The sequence below is a fragment of the Alosa sapidissima genome, chromosome 24 (genome assembly GCF_018492685.1).
Source record: "Alosa sapidissima isolate fAloSap1 chromosome 24, fAloSap1.pri, whole genome shotgun sequence".
Classification (NCBI taxonomy): Eukaryota; Metazoa; Chordata; class Actinopteri; order Clupeiformes; family Clupeidae; genus Alosa; species Alosa sapidissima.
Window position 1 is genome coordinate 27,286,145 of NC_055980.1, and position 12,500 is coordinate 27,298,644.

The following is a 12,500-nucleotide window of genomic DNA, read 5'->3' on the forward strand; positions in this document are numbered from 1 at the left end:
AAAAATGCTCCCCTTTGCTAATTACCTTTACTGTTGTTACTTGTATGTGTGTGTGTGTGTGTGTGTGTGTGTGTGTGTTTGTGTATAAGTGTGTGTGTGTGTGTGTGTGTGTAAGAATGTGTGTGTGTGTGTGTGAGTGTGAAAACACCATCCACTGGTTTTTTACATGTGTTTGTGGTCAAAAGCTTCTAAGTTGTTTCATACATACAGGACTAAGGAACTAAAGCAAGGAAACCTTTCATTCAGTCATTATACATTGTACTTATGTTTTATATACAGTGTACTTATGAATCATAAACAGTGTACTTTATATACAGTGTACTTATGAATCATAAACAGTGTACTTTATATACAGTGTACTTATGTTTTATATACAGTGTACTTTATATACAGTGTACTTATGTTTTATATACATGAACAACACATTTTTATTTGATAAATTTGTCACCAAACATGGTAAGACTGGAGATGTCATAAACACGAGACAGGAGATGTCATAAACACTAGACAAGAGATGTCATAAACACGAGACAGGAGATGTCATAAACACGAGACTGGCACGAGAAACACACTCAGCACACAGTGAACACACAGTGAGGTGAAGCACACACTAATCCCGGCGCAGTGAGCTGCCTGCAACAACAGCGGCGCTCAGGAAGCAGTGAGGGGTTAAACGTTCCACATACTCGACGCACCCGACCGGTAGCGCAACAATGTGACGTCACAGAAGCGCCGTAACCATTTATACTCGCGCGTCGTGGTCACGACACTAGTTGCAATATTCTCCTGAACAGAGGTGTTGCTGTTGTGAAAAGATTAACGCTAACTACGTTACACAGCAGAAGAAGCTGCATTAAGAAACACTAGTAGAAGAGAATGTAAACGGGCTCTGCTATTAGCTAGCCTCTGTGATGGTACTTCAGACTTTGGTTGCTACTATTCACAACTACCACCATCATTATCATCTAGTTTCCAAGGTGTGTGCACAGGTAGATAGATAGATGGATATATAGATAGATACTTCAGTCATCCCGAGGGAAATTTTAATAATTTAAACAGTTTAGTTAGCTGGCTAGCTAGCTAGCAGCTGGCTGAGTTTGTGTAATTTCCTGAAGTGGAAAGAGATTTTGTTCAGGCCTTAATAGATATCCTTTGTTTGAAAATAAATCGTTTCTATTATTTCCTCTTAATTCCATGTGTTGCAACTCACGCTGGTAACTTTGTTAACTTATCCAGCAAACTATTAAAAATTCACGACTGTAACAAAACACTGCAACTCTCACTTGCCCTCGAACTAGTCCATCTTCCTGTTTCCGCTTTGTCACGCTTGTCTGAAAAAAAAATGAGTGGTGCGCTACCTCGCGCTACCTGGCTAAAACCCTGGCACGCCAGCAAGATCTACGTCATTTTGACGTCACGGTGTCGCGCTACCGGTCGGGTGCGTCGAGTATGTAGAAGCCCTTAGGTGCCTTGCTCAAGGGCACTTCAGCCGTGCCTACTGGTCGGGGTTCGAACCGGCAACCCTCCGGTTACAAGTCCGAAGCGCTAACCAGCAGGCTAACCAGTAGGCCACAGCCTCTCAACTCCCCCAACCTCTCAGTCACATCAAAGGCCATCACTCACACATACACAGTGTGTGTGTGTGTGTGTGTGTGTGTGTGTGTATGTACGTGTGTGTGTGTGTGTGTGTGTGTGTGTGTGTGTGTATGTACGTGTGTGTATGTGTGTGTGTGTGTGTGTGTGTGTGTGTGTGTGTGTGAGTGAGAGTGAGAGGTGAATGAGAGGGTATTATAAAGAATGTATTATAAAGAATGTATTATGCAAGAAAGTAAAGGATGGAGGGATTGGTAGATAAGAGAGAGAATGAAAGAAAATGTGAGAAAGTGAGAGAGATAGATAAATAGATAGAGAGATAGAGAGATAGATAGAGAGATAGAGAGATAGAGAGATAGATAGATAGATACTTTATTCATCCCGAGGGAAATTTTAGAGCAGGGGTCTCAAACACCCGGCCCGCGGGCCAAATCCGGCCCGCGTCCTGCCCAACTCCGGCCCGCGACGTATGACAAAATAATAATGTAATCCGGCCCTTGAGGCTATTAATTGCGACAAACAACGATACTGATTAAAATAGACGATAGATCCAGGTACGGTGACAAATCTCATTTGTAGGCCTACTCTGCTCCACTATGTGCAAGACATTCAGAGCTTGATTCAAACCCAAAATCACAAAGACGTGCATTTGTAATGACGCTGAAGCGATGCAGGCCATAGTGTTGCAGAAATTGAAGCAGAAATTAAGCAGAAATAGGCCTACACCAAATGTTGAAAAACGTTCACGTGTGATGAAGTCTTAGGTAAGCTATGTTATTCACCTATTCTAATTCTGAAGGAGAATATCCTTTTGGAGATTATGATCGATCGTCTATGACAGTGATGGTCAAGGTGCGTCTGTGAATGGAGGTGCGTGTATACCACGGTGTCCACTAAGCATACCATGCTTGTTTCGACCCTCTGCCCAACATAGCTTGGAGGTTGCAGTGGTAATCGTGATGATAGTGTCCGTAATGGACGTGGTACAGACAGCAGGGCTAGTAGAAATAGGGCTCTAAAGAACTACAAAGTCACCCGCAATATGATGCGAACTTCTGGTTACTGCAGATTACCCGCGATAGGAACTGTTTGACCAGAATACTTTATTGTAGGCCTATATTGTAGTAATCTATTACTAAACCACAACATCTTAGGTGTTGGTATACATCTTAGGTGTTTTCCTGTTAATTTGTTATGTGGGTAATATGAAAAAAGGAAAGTAAACCTGCTTAAATATGTTCATCCAGTATTTACTAAAAGGTGCATAATTTGAGGTGCTTGCCATCCAGTGACAAATTAGATGGGTAAATTTACCCCCTTCATAAACTTTTGTTTTACTCAAAGATTTTTACATTTACAGTAGGACTTTATCTCTGACCACTTTCAAGCCATGGCCTTTTGAAATTTTGATATAAAAATCCAATGGTGTTGCTTTCTTAACCCTGATGCCTAGTTTGCCAGGTAGAGGAAATATTTTTATTTGGTGTGAAACACACACACATACCTGTTTTTATGTTTTTCATTTATTTTATAATTTGTATTAATATTTATTTTATCATTATTTTATTTATAAGCTAAGGTTGCTAGCACAGGTGTCTAAAACTAGATAAAAACACTTGCACTTTCTGTTTGCAGTTTTGTGTGGTATTTGAAAAAAAGAACATTGCATTTTCAAAAATAGCCGGCCCTCCAATCAGATGACGTTGGCAGAATTGGCCCCCAGCTCATTTGAGTTTGAGACCCCTGTTTTAGAGAGTGAGAGAGCGAGAGAAAAAATGAGTAAGAGAGAGAGAGAGAGAGAGAGAGAATGAGAGATAGGGAGAGGGAGAGAGAGAGAGAGAGGGAGAGAGTGCGAGAGAGAGAGACTGGGAGCTGGATGTCTGTGAACAGACACGTGTGATTCTGTTGCTCTACTCTCTGCTTGTCATTTTAATATTCATTATTACATAACCGGCCCTGTACCGGCAAGATATCAGAGACATGAGCCCCCAAAGAGACAAGGCACACACACACACACACACACACACCACCAAAAGTTGAAGGACTCAGACACAAACTTGAAAGACATTCAATACACCCACATATGCAGTCTAAAAATGAATGATGTAATACAGACATATTTACACACACACACACACACACAGACACAGACACACACACAGACACACACACCAAAAACAGAATACACCACCCCTCCCCTATTCCTGTTACCACACACACAAAAACACAAATATAAAACACATGGACTCCTACAGTTACACACACACACACACACACACACATACCAAAAACAGAATACACAGAATACCCTATTCCTGTTACCACACACACAAAAACACAAATATAAAACACATGGACTCCTACAGTTACACACACACACACACACACACATACACACACACATACACACACCAAAAACAGAATACACAGAATACCCTATTCCTGTTACCACACACACAAAAACACAAATATAAAACACATGGACTCTTACAGTTACACACACACACACACACACACACACACACACACACACACACACACAGATCTACAGAAGCACACTCCCGAGTGTTTTCATAAGTTCTCAAAGGGGAGGGGCAGAGAAAAGGGGAGGAGACAATAGAGAGAGGGGTGTGTGTGTGTGTGTCAGAAAAGGAGAGAGTGAACGAGTGTGTATGAAACAGCAGCTACAGAAAGCAGAAGAGAGCAGAGCGGAACACAGAGGAGTCAAGAGAACGAGAGAAGAGAGGAGAAGAAGAGAGAAGAGGAGAAGAGAGGAGAGAGGAGAAGAGAGGAGAAGAGAGGAGAAGAAGAGAAGAGAGGAGAAGAGAGAAGAGAGGAGAGAGGAGAAGAAGAGAAGAGAGGAGAAGAGAGAAGAGAGGAGAGAAGAGAGGAGAGAAGAGAAGAGGAGAGGAGGAGAGAAGAGAAGAGGAGAGGAGGAGAGAAGAGAAGAGGAGAGGAGGAGAGAGGAGAAGAGGAGAGAAGAGAAGAGCAACACACAAAGGAAAGGAAAGAGTGAGAGAGCAGGAGGAGGAGATCGCTGACATGAACAGCAAGTAAGCACTCCAAACACACACACACACACACACACACAAAACACACACACACCCCCATGCACACACACACACACACACACACAAACAAAACACGAACCAATACACACTAGAAAACACAAAAACTCAACAACAGGACAAACCAAGACACATACACACACACACACACATTTTAAAGTGTGGCTGTAGTGGCCTCTGAGGCATTAGCTGGGCACAGAGAGATTTGGCACAACATGAAGGATATTACACCACACTACTGAGCAACACACACTTACTGCACTCACAGTGTGTGTGTGTGTTTGTGTCACTCACTGCCTCAGCTGACCTTCTGATGAGAAAGTCTGTGTGTGTGTGTTAGTATGTGTGTGTGCATGTCTAAAGATCCTCAAACTGAGGTTATGCACAGGACTTCTGTGTCTTCATGCTTTCTACCTGAGGTAAGACATAGCTTTTGTCTCCTCACCAACAGGTTGGATGAGTTCCAATGTGTGTGTGTGTGTGTGGGGTGTGTGTGTGTGTGTGTGTGTGTATGTGTGTGTGTGGGGTGTGGTGTGTGTGTGTGTGGGGGTGTGGTGTGTGTGTGTGGGGTGTGGTGTGTGTGTGGGTGGGTGTGTATGTGTGTGTGTGTGTGGGGTGTGGGCTGTGGGTGTGTTATTTCTGTGTCTATTCTCTCTCACCTCTCATATAATGTACATTGTGTGTGCATGATGTGTGTGTGTGTGTGTGTGTGTGTGTGTGTGTGTGTGTGTGTGTGTGTGTGTGTGTGTGTGTGTGTGTGTTTGTGTGTCTGTTTTTGAAACACTGCTTTATGCAAACAAGCCAGTTTTTTTTTTCATCCCTGTCAGACAGTTGGGGCCTACAAAACAGCTCCTCATGTTCTGTTGCCATACAATAACCACACACACACACACACACACACACACACACACACACACACACACACAGAGGCTGTATCTGGGGGCTTGTGTGCGTGCGTGTGTGTGTGCGTACCTGCTTCTCCATACCACACCCGGCGTCATCAGGAAAAACATGATTGTGTCCTGGAATGCTCCCTACTCTGCTGTCTGCACACCAGGAGAGAGAGTGTGTGTGTGTGTGTGTGTGTGTGTGTGTGTGTGTGTGTGTGTGTGTGTGAGTGTGAGTGTGTGTGTGAGAGTCGCGGGCCGGGTCGGGCCGATGTTTCCCACCACCACTCTCAGGCCATGCCGGGCCCTTGGTCAATCATTTGTGTTTTTTTAATCATTTCTTTACGAGCCTATTTGGGTGAGGAGAAAGCTATGCCATAATCAGAAATATTATATATTATAGATACATATTTAGCAAAGTAACACAGGAAATATTATATATTACAGATATATATTTAGCAAAGTAGGGCTAGGGTTAGGGAAATATTATATATTATAGATATATATTTAGCAAAGTAGGCCTAAGTACCAAATGTGTACAAAGTTACAGAATGCAACACGTGTCACGCACAGCGTCTCCTCCACTCGCACACCACGCACGCACGCACGCACGCGCGCACACACACGCACCACACACACACACACACACGCACACACACACGCGCACACACACACGCACACACACACAGCAAACAGCAAAAAAAAAAACAGGGACTTTGACGAAGAAAAGACACATGAAGCAGGCTTGCCATGGTAGAAAGGATGATAGTCAGCATTCAGTGTCTTACTCTGTCACTTCTCCAAGGCATAGACTACCCCTGAGGACAAGGCAAGCCCTCACAGAGATATGCGTTGAGTTTTGCTGCAGGGACATGAGGCCATTTTACGTTGTAAGTGGCTTACGTTTCTTCATTCGGATCCATTTGCGATCCATTCCAATCATGATAAAACACACAACGCCGTTTACTTGCTTCGTCCTTGTGAAATTCTCAGGTTTAAATCGGGCTGGGGCTCATAATTACAGTTAAAGGGGCGGTTCAGGATTTTGGACATAGGACGTCATTTCCAAATTAGCAAGTGTGATATTTATCAGTGGACACCGTTTTCAACACGTTTCATCCAGTCCTTCTAGTGGCAGAGTTCGCAGGTGCTAGGCTAGCGCAAGTCAACGGAATAATGTTAGAAATAAAAACTACCCTCGTGTCTCAGTGACCGCATTACAGTTTGATGGACTCGTTTCTTAGCAGCAGCGGAATTTGACTTGATGAGAGTCTGAGCACATTCTAGGTCAGTGGTAGCTTATGCACAACAACACCTTTGATACCTATGAAGAGAGAGAGAGAGAGCGAGAGAGAGAGAGAGAGAGAGAGAGAGAGAGAGAGAGAGAGAGAGAGAGGAGAGAGTGTGGAGAGAAAGAGAGAGAGAGAGAAAGAGAGAGAGAGAGTGGAGAGAAAGAGAGAGAGAGAGAGAGAAAGAGAAAGAGAGAGAGTGGAGAGAAAGAGAGAGAGAGAGAAAGAGAGAGAGTGGAGAGAGTGGAGAAAAAGAGAGAGGGAGAGAGAGAAGGAGAGGAGAGGGAGAGAGAGAGGGAGAGAGAGAGTGGAGAAAAAGAGAGAGGGGGATGGAGTGATTGACAGAGGAAGAAAGAACATAAAAGAAGAAGAAGAAGAAAAAGATGGTATCCAACGGTTACAGACAGAAAAGTCACTTACAGGAAAACACACACACACACACACGAAAGCACAACCACACACATACACACACACACACGAAAACACAACACACACACACACACACACACACACACACACACACACACACACGAAAACACAACCACACACACACACGCTGCAAGTGTGGATGTTTGTGGTGAGTTATCTGAATACACATGGCAATAAACAAGCTGCTTCCTGCCAAAAGGCTAATTACACACATTCACACAGACTCACACATACATGTACACACACAAGCACACACACACACACACTCAGATACATGTACACACACAAGCACACACACACACACACATTCACACACACTTAGATACATGTACACACACAAGCACACACACATTCACATACATGTACACACACAAGCACACACACACATTCACACAGACACAAGCGCACTCCTGATTGGTGAGCTTCACAGTCACACAGGGAGAATAACATAGAGAATAACATGAGCATAAAACATGTGATCAGATTACACACACACACACACACACACACACACACACACACACACACACAGACACACACACACACACACATATGATCACATTAACTATCGGGACAACCTGCATAAGTAATTGCAGCCTTTGCAACTGGCTAAATGCATATGTACAACTTGCCATTTCAATTTAAATCAGCCCTGACACGCATGCATACACACACACACACACACACACACACACACACACACACACACACACACACACACACACACACACACACACTTGCATGCACCTTGACTTTTCCTTGACGAAAAACCTGAATTTCCATGACATACTATATAATGAATCGTACAACATCCCAGAGTAGCCGTTAGTATACAAGAATCTTTTACTTTTTTTTTTTAGAGTGGGAGAGGAATACAGTAAATGGGCATTGATTGAATATAGTACAGGTCAACAGTTTGGACACGCCTTCTCATTTCAATGCGTTTGTGTGTGTGCGCGTGTGTGTACAGTACAGGTCAAAAGTTTGGACACACCTTCTCATTTCAATGTGTTTTCTTTATTTTCATTATAGATTCTCACTGAAGGCATCACAACTATGAATTAATGCAAAGTTATTTGGCCCACAGATTAATATTTGTCAAGTTATGGCTTGGTGAATATGGTATTAAATAAAAACAAAATAGCAACATTGAAGAAACTAGAATATAATACATGTTTTCAGTTATTTCACACTTTTTTGTTAAGTACATAATTCCACTAGCCTGACGTTGTCATACTCAAATTCTAGTCAGAATATGAGTCTGATACTGCTCCATTGGGACGTAATTATGGGGCGTGTTTCAACCGATACAGGGGGGGAATGCCTCTGCACTCAATTGGATAGACCTTAACCAATCAGAGCAACAAAATAGCTTACCGTGAGGTGTAGGAAGAAAACACATGAACCATCCTTCTTCTCCTATATCCCCTCTGTTTTTAAAAATAATTCTGTTGAACAGTGATCTGCTACAAACATGTTAAACAGCTGGGAAAGGCTGTCGCAAATCCCTCGAACAGGTGGTCAATCAGAGATTTCAAACGAACGAGGGAACATGTCGCAATGCAACAGCGCTTGATGAAAGTGAAACCACCAGTTTTCCTACATCTCAACTTTGGCCAAAGTTTTCAGAAATAATCGTTTTCAGTGATACAAACTCATTAAATAATATGAATTTTCCATATGGGGTCTTAAAAGCCATGTATCCTTCTAGCCACAGCGTTTTTGTTTCAAACATAAGCCTAATCTAAGCGTGCTCAGATGACGTGATAGACCAGGCGCTGTTGCTCACCTGTCCATCATCGTAAAGCCTGATTTGATTGGTCCGCCTGATTTAGGGCGAGCATACTTGCCCCACAATGGAGCAATGCCAGACCGAACTTCCTGTGGGGCGGGACTAAGTGCGGAATGGCATCCAGGCTATAATTCCACATGTGTTCATTAATAGTTTTGATGTAAATAGTCATGAAAATAAAGGAAACACACTGAATGAGAGGGTGTGTCCAAACTTTTGGCCTGTACTGTAAGCAAAGTTGGGCTAACCACATACACTCAGCAAAGCTAATTACTAGATATACACCATTCTGCATAGACATGTATTTGCATTAAATGAAGTAAATTTAAACTGATACACCATTCTGCATAGACATGTATGTGCATTAAATGAAGTCCATTTAAACTGACACAACAAACTCCCCTTATATTCCTTGCCCAACAAGTGAGCAAATTCCCTGACTTGCCATGTCTGGAGTAGACTTCATAAAATTTCCATGATATTCCAGAAACGTCAAGACCCATGGGAAATCTGACACACCCGCATACAATCCAAAACACACACACGCACACACACTCTCTCTCCCTCATGCAAACAAACACAAAACGTCACAGAGACACACCCACCCACCCACCCACCCACACACACGGGGTGGTCATCAGCTGCAATCACATCACACTTGATTACTCAATGCTATTGGTTATATAGCATATGTATTATACACACACACACACACACACACACACACACACACACACACACACACACACACACACACACACACACACACTCAGATACATGCACACATGCATGCATACCCACACCCACACCAACACACACACACACCTGAGGCCAAGGTGTGTGAAGAATCTCCGCGTTCCCATAAACTGGAATAAAATGTTCAGTGCTTCAACATGTCTATTAAACCTAAAGGGGACACAATTGCGTCTGAATGCTTGAAAACAAGACACACACACCAGTTCTTTTACACCCTACATCACACTGCAGAACACACACTTCACACCCTAGCACACACACACAATATCATATTACACTCACATACCACACACTAGGGGTGTAACGGTACACAGAAGTCACGGTTCGGTTCATACCTCGGTTCGGACATCACGGTTCGGTACGAGTTCGGTACAATGGAGGGAAAAGCAAAACAAAAATGCAGAAAGCATTTTTTTTTGTACATTTCTCAGGCTGTACCACCTAGTGTCATACAGTCTCTTCCCTGAGCTATCTGCAACAGCCTGAAGTGTGTAAGATGTAGGCTAAACAGTACAATAAGTACCCAGACTCCATCTGTAACTTGTAAACAAAATAAAACAATCAGCTATAAAACTGAAAATAGGCCTACAGCATCTCTTATTTCTGAAATTACATAGAAAAATTATTTTTAAAAATCCACTTAAGCAAGACCGTCAACATCTGTGTTAAGTTGTATATGGAAGGGTCTACAATTTGCCTCAATATTTTTCATTGTGTGTAAAGTAATAATCTAGCCTACTAACTGTGAAAATATCACACTATTTTGCCTTTTTTTTAAAAACGAAATTGCTCCTTTCATTTCATAAACAGACTACAACTAGAAGTCACGTGACTTTGCCCTTTGACGTTAACTCACCGTAGCATGGTTTGTTTATTAGCCTGGTTAGCGTTGTCACTTTACTGTCTATGCACTTAACACTACCAGCTCCTCATGTGAGAAGTTACAAGTTACCCCAACAGGTAATTACCACGCGATTTACATAGCTTTCTGTCATTACGAAATCGTTTAATTTAAGCCATAGGTTTTGGCCCTATTTGTATATGTATCCAAAGGCTGCTGAAGCGCAGGGGAAGTTTTTTTCCCCTCGTTTCAGTGATTGGTAGCCTACATCATCTGGGTGATGGCTTAAAATATGTGTAGCATTTTTTCCACTCACATACCCAACAACTGCTGAACAAAGCCGACACAGTTTCATCTTATCCACCACTCTTTCGCCTGTACTAACGTTACTGTAACTGAAGTTCTAAACTTGCGATCTTAAAGAGACCAGCGGATCCTCTAACTCTTGTGGGTCGCCACCACTCGCTTAGTGCTGCTATCTCTGACTGACTGACTTGACCGACGACCTGACAAAAAAAGAACATAGGCGCCAATCAGAGCTTCAGAGCTAAGGCGAGGCTACAGATTAGAGTTAGGTGTCGCTAAAGAACTACCATAACTCTCGCTACTTAACAGTAATTGCGCATGACATTAATTCATCCGCACACGAGTTTTATGTATTTTTATACCGTGTATTCTCCGTGTAAATTCATGCACCGAACCTTGACGCCCGTACCGCTTCGGTTCAATACGAGTGCATGAACCGTTACACCCCTACCACACACACACCCATGTCTGCGCGCACACAGTCAGATCAACCCATTCTGCAAACTCTCTCTTTATGCTGCATTATGACATCATAATGTGCCATTGTGTGTGAGTCGATCCTGCACATGTGTGTGTGAGTGTGTGTGTGTGTGTGATGTTATGTTCATTAGACCTAAAACTGAGCACACCCCGTGTTCTTTTTCTCCAATCAGGTGCCCAGGTCAGTGTGATTGACAGCTGCACGGGCCAGTGAGGATGGACGTACAGCTGGAGGCGCGCAACCTGCTGGAGAGGGTGTGGCTTAAGCTGAAGGGCCTGCCCGACGCCAGCGGGGTGGAACTGGCCGCCTTCCTCATCATCATCATCTTCATGGGTCAGTATCTATGACGACGCAGAGCGTCCGACCGGTGCAGAGTGCTGGCCGCTGACCAGGCCCTGTAATGTGTGTATGTGTGTGTGTGTGAGTGTGTAATGTGTGTGTGTGTGTGTGTGTGTGTGTGTGTGTGTGTATAATGTATGTAATGTGTGTGTGTGTGTAATGTGTGTGTGTGTGTGTGTGTGTGTGTGTGTGTATAATGTGTGTGTGTGTGTGTGTGTGTGTATAATGTATGTAATGTATGTAATGTGTGTGTGTGTGTGTGTGTGTGTGTGCGCGTGTGTGTGTATAATGTATGTAATGTGTGTGTGTGTGTGTGTAATGTTTGTATAATGTATGTAATGTGTGTGTGTGTGTGTAATGTGTGTATAATGTATGTAATGTGTGTGTGTGTGTGTGTGTGTGTGTAATGTGTGTATAATGTATGTAATGTGTGTGTGTGTGTAATGTGTATATAATGTATGTAATGTGTGTGTGTGTTTGTGTATGTGTATAATGTATGTAATGTGTGTGTGTGTGTAATGTGTATATAATGTATGTAATGTGTGTGTTTGTGTATGTGTATAATGTATGTAATGTGTGTGTGTGTGTGTAATGTGTGTATAATGTATGTAATGTGTGTGTGTGTGTGTGTGTGTGTGTAATGTGTGTATAATGTATGTAATGTGTGTGTGTGTGTGTGTGTGTAATGTGTGTATAATGTATGTAATGTGTGTGTGTGT

At 42.8% G+C, this 12,500-nt stretch overlaps 2 protein-coding genes and 1 long non-coding RNA gene across 3 annotated transcripts in view; 1 reads left to right on the forward strand and 2 right to left on the reverse strand.

Annotated features, from left to right (window-relative positions):
• Nucleotides 1-12,500, reverse strand: part of LOC121700216 — a 1,725,899-nt gene that overhangs the window by 1,389,446 nt on the left and 323,953 nt on the right.
• Nucleotides 1-12,500, reverse strand: part of recql5 (RecQ helicase-like 5) — a 24,619-nt gene that overhangs the window by 927 nt on the left and 11,192 nt on the right. The gene's annotated exons all lie outside the window — the stretch shown is intronic.
• Nucleotides 4,509-12,500, forward strand: part of LOC121700301 — an 11,553-nt gene continuing 3,561 nt past the window's right edge. The window contains exons 1-2 of the long non-coding RNA XR_006027165.1: nucleotides 4,509-4,646; nucleotides 11,615-11,775. This is a non-coding gene — a long non-coding RNA (uncharacterized LOC121700301). The remainder of the gene's footprint in view (nucleotides 4,647-11,614; nucleotides 11,776-12,500) is intronic.